Source organism: Herpailurus yagouaroundi, unplaced genomic scaffold (genome assembly GCF_014898765.1).
Source record: "Herpailurus yagouaroundi ecotype Mexico unplaced genomic scaffold, PumYag 139, whole genome shotgun sequence".
NCBI classification, from domain to species: Eukaryota; Metazoa; Chordata; class Mammalia; order Carnivora; family Felidae; genus Herpailurus; species Herpailurus yagouaroundi.
This window is the reverse complement of record NW_024412394.1, coordinates 41,354,735-41,373,090: the sequence shown is the minus strand read 5'-3', so window position 1 is coordinate 41,373,090 and position 18,356 is coordinate 41,354,735. Positions and strand designations below refer to the sequence as shown.

The 18,356-nt window shown below is 36.9% G+C and overlaps 1 long non-coding RNA gene and 1 pseudogene across 1 annotated transcript in view; both read right to left on the bottom strand.

Moving 5' to 3' along the window:
• Positions 1–18,356, bottom strand: part of LOC121029716 (uncharacterized) — a 489,603-nt gene that overhangs the window by 155,106 nt on the left and 316,141 nt on the right. The window lies entirely within an intron of this gene.
• Positions 16,096–16,219, bottom strand: LOC121030141 (uncharacterized; annotated as a pseudogene).

The window sequence follows — 18,356 nt, the reverse complement described above, 5'->3', positions numbered from 1 at the left end:
AACAAACTGAGGGTTGATGGGGGGTGGGAGGGAGGGGAGGGTGGGTGATGGGTATTGAGGAGGGCACCTTTTGGGATGAGCATTGGGTGTTGTATGGAAGCCAATTTGACAATAAATTTCATATATTGAAAAAAATAATAAAAATAAATAAAATAAAAAAATAATAAAAATAAAAAATAAATTAAAAAAATTATTCCCCACGATCAAGTGGGATTTATACCTGGGATGCAGGGCTGGTTCAATATCTGCAAAACAATTAACGTGATTCATCACATCAATAAAAGAAAGGACAAGAACCATATGATCCTCTCAATAGATACAGAGAAAGCATTTAACAGAATACAGCATCCTTTCTTGATAAAAACCCTCAAGAAAATAGGGATAGAAGGAGCATACCTCAAGATCATAAAAGCCATATATGAACCACCCAACGCTAATATCATCCTCAATGGGAAAAAACTGACAAATTTACCCCTAAGGTCAGGAACAAGACAGGGATGTCCACTCTTGCCACTGTTATTCAACATAGTATTGGAAGCCTTAGCCTCTGCAATCAGATAACACAAAGAAATAAAAGGCATCCAAATTGGCCAGGAGGAGGTCAAACTTTCACTCTTCACAGATGACATGATACTCTATATGGAAAACCCAAAAGATTCCACCAAAAAACTGCTATAACTGATTCATGAATTCAGCAAAGTTGCAGGATATAAAATCAACACACAGAAATCGGTTGCATTCGTATACACCAACAATGAAGTGACAGAAAGAGAAATCAAGGAATCGATCCCACTTACAGTTGCACCAAAAACCATAAAATACCTAGGAATAAGTCTAACCAAACAGGTGAAAAATCTGTACACTGAAAACTATAGAAAGCTGATGCAAGAAATTTAAGAAGACACGAAGAAATGGAAAAAGATTCTATGCTCCTGTATAGGAAGAAGTAATATTGTTAAAATGTCGATACTACCCAAAGCAATCTACATATTCAATGCAATCCCTATCAAAGTAACACCAGCATTCTTCACAGAGCTAGAACAAATAATCCTAAAATTTGTATGGAACCAGAAAAGACCCTGAACAGCCAAAGCAATCTTGAAAAAGAAAACCAAAGCAGGAGGCATCACAATGCCAGACTTCAGGCTATACTACAAAGCTGTAATCATCCAGACACTATGGTACCAGCACAAGAACAGACACTCAGATCAATGGAATAGAATAGAGAACCCAGAAATGGACCCACAAACGTATGGGCAACTAATCTTTGACAAAGCAGAAAAGAACATCCAATGGAATAAAGACAGTCTCTTCAGCAAGTGGTGCTGGGAAAACTGGACAGCGGCATGCAGAAGAATGAACCTGGACCACTTTCTTATACCCTGCACAAAAATAAACTCAAAATGGATGAAAGACCTCAATGTAAGACAGGAAGCCATCAAAATCCTCGAGGAGAAAACAGGCAAAAACCTCTTTGACCTTGCCCGCAGCAACTTCTTACTCAACACGTCTCCAGAGGCAAGGGTAACAAAAGCAAAAATGAACTACTGGGACCTCATCAAAATAAAAAGCTTTTGCACAGTGAAGGAAATAATCAGCAAAACTAAAAGGCAACCAATGGAATGGGAGAAGATATTTGCAAACGACATATCAGATAAAGGGTTAGTATCAAAAATCTATAAAGAGCTTATCAAACTCAACACCCAAAAAACAAATAATCCAGTGAAGAAATGGGCAAAAGACCTGAATAGACACTTCTCCAAAGAGGACATCCAGATGGTCAACTGACACATGAAAAAAATGCTCATCACTCATCATCAAGGAAATACAAATCAAAACCACAATGAGATACCACCTTACACCGTCACAATGGCTAACATTAACAACTCAGGCAACAACAGATGTTGGCAAGGATGCAGAGAAAGAGGACCTCTGCTGCATTGTTAGTGGGAATGCAAGCTGGTGCAGCCACTCTGAAAAACAGTATGGAGGTTTCTCAAAAAACTAAAAATAGAACTAGCCCATGGCCCAGCAATTGCACTACTAGGCATTTATCCAAGGGATACAGGTGTGTGTTTCGAAGGGGCACATGCACCCCCATGTTTATAGCAGCACTATCAACAATAGCCAAAGTATGGAAAGAGCCCGAATATCCATTGATGGATGAATGGATAAAGAAAATGTGGTGTGTGTGTGTGTGTGTGTATATATATACACACACACACACATACATACACAATGGAGTATTACTCGGCAATCAAAAATAATGAAATCTTGTCATTTGCAACTACGTGGATGGAACTGGAGGGTATTATGCTATGAAATTAGTCAAAGACAAAAATTACATGACTTCACTCATATGAGGACTTTAAGAGACAAAACAGATGAACATAAGGGAAGGGAAACAAAAATTATATAAAAACAGGGAGGGGGACAAAACAGAAGAGAGTCATAAATATGGAGAACAAACTGAGGGTTATGGGAGGGGTTGTGGAGGGGCGATGGGCTAAACATGTAAGGGGCACCAAGGAATCTACTCCTGAAATCATTATTGCACTATATGCTAACTAATTTGGATGTAAATTAAAAAAAAAAAAGATTGGAAATCAGTCAGTACAATTTACCATATTGACAAGAAAACAAAACTAAAACAAATCTGAAATAGAATCATCTCAATGAGTACAGAAAAAGTATTTGGCAAAATCCAGTATCTATTCCAGATACAAAATTCATAAAAGTAGAAACAGGAAGAAACTTTTTAACTTAAAAAGGGCAACTATGAGGAAATTTTATAGGTTCATTATACTTAATGGTAAAACACAAATGCTTTGCTCCTAAGTTCAGGAACAAGACAGGGATATCCATTCTCTCTTATTTATTTATTTATTTATTTATTTATTTATTTATTTATTTAATTTTTTCAGTCTCTCCTATTTAACATTGGACTGAAGTGTCTAACAAGTGAAAGGAAGCAAGAAAAATTATCAGCCAGATTGGAAAGGAAGTACAACTGTTACTACTCATACAAGACCTGAATGTGTATACAGAACATCCAAAGCAATCTACAAAAGTGCTACCAGAACTAATAGGTGAATTTACAAAGTTTTATTAAATGAGGCACAAGATCTATAGGCAAAAGTCAATTGTCTTTCTATAATATCAATAAATAATCATAAATTAAAATTAATAACTAATACCATTTACAGTAGCAGCCAAAATATGAAAGTAGGGATGATTTTTCTTTACATTTTTTATTTTTGAGAAAGAGAGAGAGAGCGAGAGAGAGAGAGAGAGAGACAAAGAATGAGTGGGGGAGGGGCATAGAGAGAGGGAGACACAGAATCCAAAGCAGGCTCCAGGCTCTGAGCTGTCATCACAGAGCCTGACACAGGGCTCAAACTTGAGAACTGCAAGATCATAACTGGAGCCGAAGTTGGACGCTTAAAGTACTGAGCCACCCAGGCACCCCTGAAAGTAGGGATGATTTTGACAGAAGTCATGAAAAATTTATGCAGTGAAAATTATAAAATATTGCTGACAGAAATTAATCAGGTCATAAATAGAGAAATGTCCTAGGCTCATGGTTCAGAAGACTCAGCATTATTAAAATGTCAATTCTTTCCAAATTCATCTACAGATTTAATATAATCTCAATCAAAATCCCAGTCAGTTTTTTAATATAAATGGATAAATTTTTCAAAATCCATTTGGAAACACAAAGAAAGAATCAAAACAACCCTGAAAAGGAAGAACAAAGTTAAACAATTAAAACTAGCTGATTTCAATAGTTATTTAAGCAACTGTAACCTAGCTAGTGTGTAGTGTGGTATTCAACAAGATGGACAAATAGAGTAATGAAACAGAATATAAAGTCCAAAAACAGATTTACCCAAAAGTCAGCTCTCCAACTGATTTTGAAAAAGATGCAAAGCAGTTTAGTGAAGAAAGGATAATCTTATCAACAAATTATATTAGAACAACTAGATATTCACATGCAAAAAATGGGTTTCAATATTAATACAAACATTATCTTAAAACAGATCATAAAACATAAAAGTAAAAGCCAAACTTCTCAAAAACATTGGCAAAATATTTGTGGCTTTGGTGAGGTACAAATTTCTTAGATAAGACACAAAAAATGTAATTCACTAAAAAAATTAGTTATTCAGATTGCATCAAAATTAAAAACCCCTCAAAAAGCCTTGTTCAGAGACTGAAAATAAATTATTCTATCATTTATTGTTTTTTAGTTATAATTAACCATACATAGTCACCATGCTCTTGAACTGGCAATATACACAGAGAAGAATTGAATATATTATAAGTTACAAAATAGCATGAGATTGATAAACATTAAGTAATATAAAAAACAAAGTTGGCTAATTCTGAGCAGGAAGAGAAAAATTTGTGTTGAGCACAAAAGAAATTTTAAAAAGATGAGATGTGGGCTGGTCCTTGAGTAAATAATAGGGTTTAGATATACAGACAACAGTTAAAGAAATCTGGAAGGAAATAAAGATGAATGTAGATGCAGAAATTAGACTATATGTAATATTTAAAGAAAAGAAAAACAATGCTGGCTGGTGCCTGCTTAGGTAAGAGGAAAGCTGAGTAAGTGGATTACTAAGATATTATGTAGGATCTTGAATGCCAGGCTAAGTTGTCTATGTGCACTGGAGAACCAACAGAGAGCTCAAACCAAATGTGGTCAAATGAGTCATTGTAAAAATTATTTTGACTGTAGTATGGTTTGGAAGGTGTATTAACAACAGAAGTAGAGATGTGAATGACTTTTTTCCCTAAGTTTTATTTATTTATTTTGAGAGAGAGAGAGAGAGAGAGAGAGAGAGAGAGAGTACAGGACGGGTAGAGAGAGAGGGAGAGAGAGAGAATCCCAAGCAGGATCCCACTGTCAGTGCAGAGCCCGATGCAGGGCTCAAACTCATGAACCGTGAGATCATGACCTGAGTTGAAACCAAGAGTAGGCCACTTAACCGACTGAGTCACCCAGGCACCCCAAGACTTGAAGAACTTTTTGCAAGAAAGGTAACCAAAATTTTTCTGCCACTGATATTCAAAAAAACAGCTTTATGTCTATTGCAGTTACTGTGTAAATTACATTGTAATTTTATTTTTCTGGTTTTTTAGCCAGTGCATTTGATGCTAAAACTGTCTTTAGAGTTTAAGAAGTTTAAACTGTTTGAGGAAGTGTCATCATTTCTTCATGAATATAAATCTTGCTATTATTATTTTTGTTAGAATTAGGTATTAGATAAAACTACGTCTGGGGCACCTGCGTGGCTCAGTCCATTAAGCATCCTACTTCATCTCAGGTCATGACCTCATGGTTCATGGGTTCCAACCCCGTGTAAGGCTCTGTGCTGACAGCTCAGAGCCTGGAGCCTACTTCAGAATCTGTGTCTCCCTCTCACTCTGCCCCTCCCCCGCTTGCACTCTCCTCTCTCTCTCTGAAAAATAAATAAATATTTAAAAAAATTAAAACTACTTGTATAGCACCTATTTACAAAGATATGCTCAAAACTGTGAGCAGAATCTGGTTATTTTTTTTAAAAGTCAGGCTAATTGGGTGCTTGGTTTAATTTCATAATTCTGGTATAAATTTCCTAAAAATCCAAGACTCGATGAATACATTGAGTGGGTTCCTCAACCAAAATTAAGAAGAAATCTTGTACTTTTTCACTTACTCTGCTCAATAGAGATCTGAGAGCAACTATGTTAATACATCTTCCCTTTTATTATCCAGGATCAGAAACTGCTAACAATGCTTGCCCAGTAAAAGCTCATATATTTTTCTGTTAAATAGAGTCAACTGATGATAAACTCTACATCTTTGTTGTTTAGTATAGTTTAGCTTCACCTTTCTCTTAGTCTTTATGTAAGATTTATCTATTTTTGTATGTTTATTTATTTTGAGAGAGAGAGAGAGAGGAGACAGTAAACACATGCACAGGGGCAAGGAGGGGGAGGGGCAGAAGGAGAGGGAGAGAGAAAATCCCGAGCAGGATCCCTCCACACTATCAGTGCAGAGCCTGATGTGGGACTTGATCTGAGCTGAAATCAAGAGTCCAACGTTTAACTAACTGAGCCACCCAGGCACCCCAAGATTTATGTATTTTTATTATTTTTTTAAGATTGAATAAAGCCAAACACATTGGAGAACCCAACCTAAACACCAAAGCTGTGCCCTACTTAGCAGAATAATAGCAGACTTTTAATGAAAGAACTTTATAATCAGACATACCCAATTTGACTACTACTTCAGCTCTGTGACTCTGAGCAAGTTCTTTCGTCTGTGTTTCAGTTTCCTCTTTTGTAACATTTGGATTATATATCATTGTACACCTACCTAATAAGATTGTTCTATAGATTAAAAGGAAATGTAACTAACACAGGATCTGAAATGCGTTCACATGTATTCTTGCTGTTTCTGTTAGTATCCAGTTGCTGCGTATATGCTGGGTCCATCTAAAACTCTCCGAAGTCTATAGATGTCCTGTGTGTCATTGGTCTCTGATGCCTCACAGAAGATGTTATGAACCCACTGAGGGGAAGTTGGACATAAAGTTTACTCCTTCTCCCATCTTGGATGAAGATTTGAAATATGAGTTGTTATATTGATGGGAGGGAGGCCATCTGGAAATAAATGAAAAGTTGCAGAAGGAAAAGAAGTTCTGGGGGCCTACATAAGTTTGTTTTTTTTTTCAAATGTACCCCTCTGAGCCAAGATTGTAGACACTCATAGTCTCATGATGCCTGTGTGCATGGGAATATCAGACCAAACTCTCTCCTTTCCACTCCAGAAATCTGAAGGATTAAAGCATTAAAAACAGGTGGTCTTAAAAACCTCAAATTAGGTATAAAGTATTCTCCTTGCTTTGTCACTTGATTTTTAAAAAATTGTCTCCAAGTAAGAAAAGAGGGTGAACAAAAATATTTTTATTGTTGACTATTATTACCATCCTTACCTAATAATAGGTTATTTGTTGAGTACATACTATGAGTTAGACATGGTAGTAGATACTTAATTTTTGTTATTCCATTCATCCTCCCCCCAAAAATCAATGTTACAGAGTTATTATATTTCTCATTTAGAGATGAAAAAGCTGAGGCTTGGAGACATTGACTAATTTGTCCCAAGACATACAGCTAGTAAATATCATGTGTGGGCTTCCAACTCAATTATCTGATGCTACAGTCCATATGTTCCTGCTATGGAATGTTTTCAAGCATTGTGTGTCTGGGGCTGAGATTGCTTAAACACCTAGGTCTCAAGCTGATTCAAGAGAATCAGATCTTCACTTTAACATTACTTATATAATTTCAAACAAATAACATAAACTTGTTTTTCTCAACTGTCCTATTTATCTTAGTGTTTTATTACAAGGGAAACATGGAATTCAGTGCTATAAGTTACAGTAAGAATTTGCATGCTCTATATAAGGCTGCTTCTTTATCACCATGATTATGATTTTATAGCCTATTAACGAGGTTAATGAGGGCTTTTAGCTACCTTCAAAACAATTACTTTTAGCAATTAAGACAAGTATCTTATTAAATTGAGAACCTAGGGGCGCCTGGGTGGCGCAGTCGGTTAAGCGTCCGACTTCAGCCAGGTCACGATCTCGCGGTCCGGGAGTTCGAGCCCCGCATCGGGCTCTGGGCTGATGGCTCAGAGCCTGGAGCCTGTTTCCGATTCTGTGTCTCCCTCTCTCTCCGCCCCTCCCCCGTTCATGCTCTGTCTCTCTCAGTCCCAAAAATAAATAAACGTTGAAAAAAACAATTGAGAACCTAAAAATAATCATACATTTTTAATGTTGCCATAATTACCTAAGGGGGATTCCAGTTTGATCACGAAGATCATAGAAAAGCATAGAACAAGTTTTCAGACAGTACATTAGCAAATAAGTTCAGCTTTATTAAGAGAAAATATAATACAACCAAATTTATTGCCATTTATCACATATTAGTATAAGTTGAGGCAGTTTGAATTTCCTCAACATCAAATCTCAATGAATATATATTAGGGAATGTCTTACTATGGTAAATAGACGTATGATATATATTTATTCTAACTCTCCATATGCACATAGAATCAAATTTTCAACGCTCAGATCATAAGATCTTGATCAGCTTGAGGAATTTGTAAAAAGAAACAGTAGAAGTTGATGTTTCAAATAGATTTTAAGGACAGATCGCAAGAGTCTTTATTGAAAGTCTAAAGAATTTGTATTTTACAGTTTGACGATGGAAAACCACTAAGTATATCTGACTAAAGAAGGTATTCATTGGAAGTTTTGGGTTAGAAATACCAGTGGTACATCAGAAGAATTCAAATAGGGAAGGAGACTGAAGGCAAAAATAGTCCAAGTGGCAATTTAAAGCTTGGGAACTGAAATAATGGCAGCAGTGAGAAAGAAGAAGAAATGAATAAAATAGACAAATCATAGTCAACTCTAGTTGATGGGGACTGAGTCTGCAAAGGAAATGTTGGATCTGATGGCCTGAAAGAATAGATATATCAAAAATAGAAGTAGGACAGTTACCTGAAAGTAAATACAGTTAGGAAAGAAGTGTCTTAACATAGAGAATTTGAGGTGATTTCAAGATAACAAGAATTAGCCAAGCAAAGAGTTAGAAAAATATAGAATTGGAGCCCAGGATCAGGTTAATAGATTTGACATTTACCAAAAGAAGATGTTTTCAAAGAATAATGGAAAGAAACAATTAGAGGCTTGGACTAACATATTTTATACATAAGAATGATACTAAGAATACAGAGAAGAAAAGGCCAGAGAAATGGCCATAGCATGATATATATATACATTTAAGAAAACCTAAGAAGATAGACTTTCAAAACGAAGATGGAGAGGATAGGAATTGTATTCTTTGTCTTCACGATATTAGGAATCAAAGTTTTAAACCAAAGGGACAAAGACAGGCAAATTAAATTACTGAAGAGAAAGCAGAGAAGAAAATAATATTTACTGAGGGCCTATTATGTGCTGATATATGTGCTGGGCCTTGTGTGACAGAACTAGAGAACTGAATATTAATTACAGAATGTTTCTTCCAAGAATAACCCCAGGGGCAACTGAACCATCTTATAAATGACTCAGAAGGGATACTAATGGGGAAATTGGCTCAAGTTAGGAGAGCCAATTTTTCATTACCATTGAAAAAAATTTCAAAACCCAACTACTATAGTCAACAGATATTTCATCCAAGTTGTTAGGTGAATTGAAAACAGTGGATTGAAACAGTAGAGTTTTTAAGCAGAGTGATAGGGTGATGTGTGTAAAATGTGTATTGAAAGGTAGATCAGAGTTCAAGGTCACTCTCCACTACTTATAACTGACAACCATGAACAGTTCTCTGATTTTCAGTCTATTCTTATAAAAAATAAGATAATTATGATAGAAAGTGTCTATAATATATATAATTTTTATGATCATGACATTGAGTAACTTTACATAATGGAATTCAAAAAAGAATCTTGTCTTAAAGTTTGAAAACAATGAACCACAGGTAAATCATGTTATATAGACCAGGACAGCAGCTAGCCCAGAAATAAGTAATAATGTTCATGTGTAAGTGCTTCCTCCTTACAGTGTTTGAACTCAAAGAGAAGACATGTTATTCAACACAAACAATGGAAATTTTATCATCAACACACAAGCACATTCAAGTGCATGATAGAATTATTTCCATTGTTGGAGATGAAAAACAATATCCAAAATAAATAAGACACAGTTGGTACGTATAAGGTCAAAGTGAATATATAACAATTTGACAACATAGCACTTGTGACATTAAGCTAGGGTTGGCAGGTGAAGGAGGTTATCAAATTCTGCTCATCAGGACCAATGAGTACCATTACGATTTTTCTTTTTCAACCGGTCATTTTATATAAAAAAAAAATTATACTTGTAGGATTCCACCTGAGGACACTAAATTGAGAAGATTAAAGTCACACATTAAAAAAAAAAAAAAAAAGAGGAAAGATTCAAATTGGCAATCACAAAGGTAATGATGAGAGGTTTGCTCCCAAGTTTGATCTCTGCCTTGTGTACTCTGGCCTCACAAACATTACAGTAGCTCCTCCTGGGTAAAATAAAGAATCTTGATTTAGAGTCTACACATTCTCTTCCCAGTTAGACACACATTCAATTGCTCCTAGGGGGATATTTTATGACATCAAGTGTTCATTGCCACAATATAAATGGGAGAAAAGTGGAAGAGAGGAGGACAGGAGCAAACTAAAAAGAGAAATTTCATTTGTGTTTAAAGTTCAGGTTTAGAGCCACAGTATCAACAGTTTTAGCTCTGAAAACAAATCTTCAGTGCTCGCATTAAAGGCATGGCTGAAAGACTTCATGTATTATTTATCTCGAGCTTCAACAGTCTACATGCACACGAAAAATATCATTTGAAAAAATCAGGAATCGTTGCAATAAAGACCCAAGGAAGTGTTGCTATAGAAAATGCACATAGACACTAAATTCTAAAGAGTTAAGATATTGTTATATAGCCCAAAAGAGACATCTATTTATTGTACCACATGTCCTTCTGCCCTCTGATGTCCAAAAGCTAGAAATATATCTAAATTTAGTTTACATAAATTAAATCCATTGAAAGATCCTTTGACATTACAAAACCTCCCACCGCCAACAAAAAACATTTATATCTCCAGCTAGTTTGTGGATGAGCAATTACTCTTTGCTGACCACCCATGCAGCAGAGTGCAAAGATGTACACATCTTCCACACAAGTGAACTTTAAGAGCACAGATTAGTTTCCAAAACATAATGCCCTAGGACAGTTGGAGACAAGAAACTCCCTCTATTAAAAAAAATACATTTATGGGGCACCTGGGTGGCTCAGTTGATTAAGCATCCGACTTTGGTTCAGGTCATGATCTCATGGTTTGTGGGTTTGAGCCTCGCATTGGGCTCTGTGCCCAGCTCAGCTCAGAGCCTGGAGCCTGCTTCGGATTCTGTGTCTCCCTCTTCTCCCCGACTTGCACACTGTCTCTCTCTTTCCCAAAAATAAATAAACATTAAAAAATACATTTTTACTAAGCCAGTCATATAGTTTAAGAGTTTTATTTAGAGGCATGAGGGTGGCTCAGTCGGTTGGATGTACTACTCTTGATTTGGGCTCAGGGCATGATCCCAGGGTTGTGGGATCAAGCCTTGCAACAGGCTCCACATTCAGCATGGAGCCTGCTTAAGACTCCCCCTCCCTCCCTCCCTCCCTCCCTCCCTCCCTCTCTCTCTTTCTGTCCCTCTCTCTCTCTCTCTCTCCCACTGCCCCTCTATCTCATTTGTGCTCTCTCTCTCTAAAATAAAAAAAGAGTTTTATAATTTAATATTATCTGGGCAAGTTATGCAGCTGAGGAAGGATATCTCAGATTATACCTGGTACTGCAAGATTTTCTCATAAGGTCCTGGAAATGTATATCAATATTAATAATTTCTAATGGAGTTTAAAATATATGTAAGATTGAAATGTATGACAACCTATGTATGTTTTCTAGGGCTACCATAACAAAGTACCACAAATTGGATGGCTTAAATAACAGAAATTTATTCTTTCACAGTTCTGGAGCCCAGAAGTCTAAGACTGAGCTGTTGGTAGGATCGGTTCCTTCTGAGGGTGGTGACATAAGTCATCTCTTGGCGTGTAGATAGTATTCTCCTGAGTCTTTACATCATTTCCAATCTGTACATGTCCTTGTGTCAAAATTTCCTCTTTTTATAAGGACATCAGTCATATTGTATTAGGAGCCCACCCTACTCTAGTATGATCTCTTCCTAATACATCTAATTACATCTGCAATGACTATTTCCAAATAAAATCACATTCTAAGGTATTGGGGATAGAAACTCCAAATATCAGTTTTGAGAAAGGCACAACTCAACCCATAATACAACCCTAACCATGAAGTTAAGAGTACTGAAGGGGTGCCTGGGTAGCTCAGTCTGTTAAGAGTCTCACTCTTGATTTCCTTTCAGGTCATGATCTCATGGTTCATGGGATGGAGCCCTGCGTTGGGCTCTGTGCTGAGAGTGGAGCCTGCTTGGGATTCTTTTCTCCCTCTCTCTGCCCTTCCCCTCACTTGCACACATGCGCCCTCTCTCTCTCTCTCTCTCTCTCTTAAAATAAATAAACATTAAAAAAAGAGTTCTGAAAACTACATAACATTTCTTATTTTTTAATTTTATAGGTCTACAACAATCATACTTAATTTATACATTCCTGGATTTATACCTTCTCTGTGGAAATTAAGTACACAAAAAGAGCTTTAATGTTAAAAACCAGAGAATAAGAGCAGGAGAAATCATCAAAGACATTAAAAACAAACTATCAGAATAAGATGTGCTAGAATAAGTTTTCATTTTGGCTCCCAAAGTATGTTAACAATTATTTATGGAAAATCTTTAGTAGCATTTTTAGCATTTGGGAAATCTGTAGATAACAAATGGATGTATAAACCTGGTTTTGGGTCAAGATTGATAGACACAATTATCACTTTTTCAGCTCTGTATAGTACTAGTTAACTTCACTGAGGTTCAGTAAATGCCACAAGCTGTTGTAGTTTTTAAAAGTATTATGCCTTTTCTGTCTTTCTTTTTCTTTCTTTCTTTCTTTCTTTCTTTCTTTCTTTTTCTTTCTTTCATTTAAGTTTTAATTAGATTCCAGTTGGTTAGTTAGCATATAGTGTAATATTAGTTTCAGGAGTAGAATTTGGTGATTCATCACTTACATGTAACTCTCAGTGCTCATCACAAATGCCCTTCTTAATACCCGTCACCCCTTTATCCCATCCCCCTGCTCACCTCACCTCCAGCAACCCTGTTCTCTATAGTTAAGAGTCTGTTTTACGGTTTGCCTCACTTTCCCCCCCCCTTATGTTCATCTGTTTCATTTCTTAAATTCCATATATGAGTGAAATCGCGTGGTATTTGTCTTTCTGACTTATTTCGCTTAACATAACACACTCTAGCTCCATCCACATCATTGCAAATGGAAAGTTTTATTCTTTTTTTAAAAAAAATTACGTTTATTTTTGAGAGACAGAAAGACAGCATGAACAGGGAAGAGGCAGGAAGAGAGGGAGACACAGAATCCGAAGCAGGCTCCAGGCTCCTAGCTGTCAGCCCAAAGCCCAACGTGGGGTTCGAACTCACGATCCTCGAGATCATGACCTGAGATGAAGTCAGATGCTCAACCGACTGAGCCACCCAGGCGTCCCAAGATTTTATTCTTTCTGATGATAATATTATAATATACTAGTATGTTATAATGTACTATTAATATAGTATAATATAATATACTAGTATATTATAATATAATATATTATAATAATATAATATAAATAATATTCCTGTATATAATATTCCTATAAATATATATATTCATATATATATATAATACCTTCTTTATCCATTCATCAGCTGATCCACACCTTCCTTTTCCATTTATTCATCCATAATTTGGCTATTGTTGATATACTGCTATAAACATCAAGGTGCATGTATCCCTTTGAATCAGTATTTTTGTATCGTTTGAGTAAATGCCTGGTAGTACAATTGCTGGATCACAGAGTAGTTCTATTTTTAACTTTTTGAGAAACCCCATATGGTTTTCCAGAGTGGCTGTACCAGTTTGCATTCCCACCAACAGTGGAAGAGGGTTCCACTTTCTGCACATCCTTGCCAATATTTGGTTTTTCCTGTGTTGTTAATTTTAGCCACTCTGACAGGTATGAGGTGATAGCTCATTGTAGTTTTGGTTTGTATTTCCCTGATGGTGAGTTATGTTGAGCATATTTTCATGTTCTATTTTTGTTCTATTTTACCATGTTCTGGTAGCCATCTGGATATCTTCTTTGGAAAAATGTCCATTCATGTCTTCTGCCCATTCCTTAACTGGATTATTTGGAGGTTTTAGGTGTTGAGTTTGATAAGTTCCTTATGGATTTTGGATACTAACCCTTTATCATAGATTTGTCATTTGAAAATATCTTCTCCCTTTCTAAATATTGCTGTTTAGTTTTGTTGATTGTTTCATTTGCTGTGCAGAAGCTTTTCATCTTGATGAAGTCCCAACAGTGTATTTTTGCTTTTGTTTCCCTTTCCTCCAGAGACATGTCTAGTAAGAAGTTGCTGCAGCTGGTATCACAGAGGTTACTGTCTATATTCTCCCCTAGGATTTTGATGGTTTTCCTGTCTCACATTTAGGGTTTTACACAAATTTTCTCAATAACTACAACTTTCTAATAGATATTGCCACTTTCCCTGCATCCATTTAAGGACATATGTCTTTGGGAGGTTAAGTCACTCAGCCAGAAACACATAGCTTGTTCAGAGGCCCTTAAAATTCCTAAAATGCTTCCCATGTTAGAGATGACAATATTTTAGAGAAAACTAGGAATGTATACATCTTCTAGTTACCTCTTGCTTGTGAAAATTATGCAATGTTAATTTTTCATATTACAATATTACATAAATAATCTTTTCAAACATAAAAGGCAAAAATTTGGATAAATGAATTCCCCAAAAGTGGTAAATTTGATTTCTCTTTCAAAATAAATTATTAAACAACTCAAAGCTACATTACTTATCTGGATGATATATCAGATTGTATAATCTGCATCATCAAAAAGGCTAGAATATTGAAAGGTAAATCTTTTGAACAAAGAGGGCTGTGAGCTATAGTAGAGATTACTATAGTGAGATTGCTCACCCACATCCAGTTACCCTCTCTTACTTGCTGCTTCCTGCTTTCATATATTAGATGGGAACTTGTGACCTCACAGGGGACTGTGAGAAGTGGCCTATATCACTTCCGGTGTAAGGCATAAATAGCTTCTGCTTAACCCTCTGGCACTCACATGCCCTGGGAGTTTTGTGCTCTGTCATTCTGGACGCGCAAGGTGCAGTCTGAAAGGAAGTTGCCCTGCTGTGGCACCTGCAACAGACTTTGTATGTCAAGCCACTAAGTATATTTGTCACCAGAGCATAGTCTAATCTACCCCAACTAATAACACAAACACCAATATTTAGGATTTATTTCTCTGTCACTTTTAAACTTTCTTAAGATTTGTCAAAAAATGTAACCATTCCACCTGGGCAGTCAGAGAAGCCCAACACGCAGGTGACTTCTCCCTAGAGAAATCAGATTGGCAACATGTAAAAGGATTTCATACCTACTTGCATGGTATGAAATCCATTCTTCACTTCACAACTGTTCTAAATGTATGGGACAGATGGAGAAACAAACTGCCATCAAAAAGTTGCCAGCTTTGACATTCCTAGGACAAAAAAATGCTTCCAAAAGGGCATAACTCCACAAGCCTTCACAATCTGGAGGACTAATTCACTTCATCGCCTTCATCAAATATTTAGGAATAGTACAATGTTCACTGGGATAAAACTAATGGAGAAAACAGGGAATGTTCTGGTGCCTTTGTGCAAATTAGGCATTTTATTTTAACTTTAGAATTTTGCACAAAAGCACCAAAAACTTCTTTTGAATTTAAGAAACTGACAGTTGACCAATTGGATTGCTCTAAAGCTATTGTGCCTAAGTTATATAACTGTCCATAGAGACTATAAAATTTCAGACATTATACCTGGAAAAAATACATTTGTTACAACCTGGATTTTCGCTGAAATATTTGAATTCTCAACTAATATTGCGGGATCTGGAGTCTGACTGTATTTGACGCCCAGCTATCCCACTTAACAAGAATGTGTCTTTGGACAGATAAATTGTTTTTGCTCTTATACAATGGCAATTATCCCCACATTATAGTGCAGCGAGGCTTAAAGGAGTCTTACATATGATAATCCATATACCGCAGGGCCTGACAAATAAAGTGTACACCGTGCCTTTTAATTAGTATTACACAACACCTTTCATTAGTATTACATGAACAGAATTAAATTAAAATGTAAATAACAAACTACTTGTATTAGTTTGAGGATGAGCAGGCGTGTTGCACCGGTGAGTCGCTGAGGCTTTTGGGTTTGTCTTTTGAGCTCAAATCTGTTTTCCTGCTTCTTCAACATTGGGTAAATAATTGAGTGAACGTAGGTGAATTATTTAATTGCTGAATTCTTCAGTTTCTCCCTCTGTCAGCTGATAAGAACAGATACTACACTTGATCTTGGCCAAAAGGCCGAGAAACGATGTCAGCTGAGGTTGAAAAACACAGCCCAACTTAGAGGAATGTGAGAAATAAATGTGAAAAACCATGAAAGGTCCTTTTATCACAACATTACTTTTTCCAAAAGTCAAAAGGGATAGTGTATATACATCATTAGAAAAGTGTTTTTAAACCTAAGTACAAAAATATGTATTTGATCATTATGTTGTAGTCATTCCCAAGATAACTAAGATCTAGCATTTGATAATATGTGAAGCCAGACTCAAAACACCAGTATTTAGAAATATTATGGAAAATTACTATATGCTTCAAGAAACGCTTAAATATCAAGTATAAAAAGGATGGTAAATGGCTCCTGGCTGGCTTAGTCACTAAAGCATGCGACTCTTGATCTCAGGGTCGTGAGTTTGAGCCCAACATTAGGTGGAGAGATAACTTTTTTAAAAAAAGAATGTTAATACTTTATATCTAATAGCTGGAATATTTTGCATGGCTTATATCAGATGTAGTAAAATGCATACAGAATAAAGGCTTTATTAAATACATTATAAGACACAATTAAATCAACAATTAAATACAACTCTGCATTGTTCAGCATTTTTGATAGTTACAGGATGGGGTTGAGACAATACACACAGTTGAAATAAACTATATGTGATTTGGGAAAGGAGTTTAAAACACACACACACACACACACACCAGAATAGAGCTGGGAACACAGAGCAGGAGCAAATGTAACTTCCTAAGAGTTTTTCTTTGGTTAGGCTGGGTACTGTTAAAGTAGAGAAAGAAGCCAGGAAATCACATTTCTATTTCACTACCCATCTTTTTAGCAGAGAAACACTCTTTCAATACCCAGGAAAATATGTACATGCCACCTCTCCTGCCTCCATTTCAAAAAAAGTTCATGAACATGGAGCTGAGTTTATCCATGCTGCTGAGCATCTCCAGGCTGCATACCCATGCTGCTGAGCATGGATGCTGCTGAGCATCTCTACATGGCCCTAGCCCAGGAAGCAAGAAGCAGCACCAGGGGGCAAGGGTCCCCAAAGTGGCTTTCTCCATGCATCTTAAATACAATAGCAGTTTGGGGTTTGTTTGTTTGTTTTTTAATTGTGGATACCAAGAGACTTAACAATTTAAAAAAATTTTTTAATGTTTATTTATTTTTGAGAGAGAGAAAGAGAAAGAGAGAGGGAGAGTGAGCATGAGCAGGGGAGGGGCAGAGAGAGACAGAATCTGAAGCAGGCTCCAGACTGAGCTGTCAGCACAGAGCCCAACACGGGCTCGAACTCATGAGCCGTGAGATCATGATCTGAGCTGAAGTCAGTAGCTTAACCAACTGAGCCACCCACGTGCCCCACAAATTTCAAAAAAGCCATTCCATAGGGCACCTGGGTGGCTCAGTCATTAAGCATCTGACTTTGGTTCAGGTTATGATCTCTCTCTGCCCCTTGCTCACTTGCACCCTCTGTCTCTGTCTCTCAAAAGAAAGAAAGAGAGAAAGAGAAAAAGAGAGAAAGAAAAAGAGAAAGAGGAAGGAAGGAAGGAAGGAAGGAAGGAAGGAAGGAAGGAAGGGAGGAAGGAAGTCATTCCATAGATCACTTATTCAACAATAACAGGCTGGGAAGATGCATGCACATGGGTCTAAGATCAAGCTTCCTTGGCTTTCCAGACTCATTTTCAGAGGCCCACATGTTCTGAGTAACAACGGATTTTCCCCAGAGTTTCACAACTGCACCCTGGGGTTCGAGTAGGAATGGGAACACTGTCAGTAAACTTGTCCCCTACCCAGTGGAGGCCCAAATTGAAGCTGGGAAGTCCTCTCTAGATATACCACTTACAACACCTGCATGTTCGTGACTATGAGCCTGCAGTCAGGAGTGGGTCTGCCCCCACTAGAACTCCAAATCCATCTTTCCCAACCTCTTCAACTGCATCACCAGGACCAGGGCATCACTTAAGGTTTCTTCCTGCCCAACCCCACCCAAATCGCAACCTGGCCAGCCGTAGCACTAATCCCTTCAAATTTTTAGGTCTTTTTATACATTTATTCACCCCCAAGAAGTCCCAGATGCAGGGGACAAGTCTCACTCACTGTATGCTAGCCTCTTCACCCACTTCTCCCACCCCTTGGCTACCCCCAAATCCCTTCTACTGG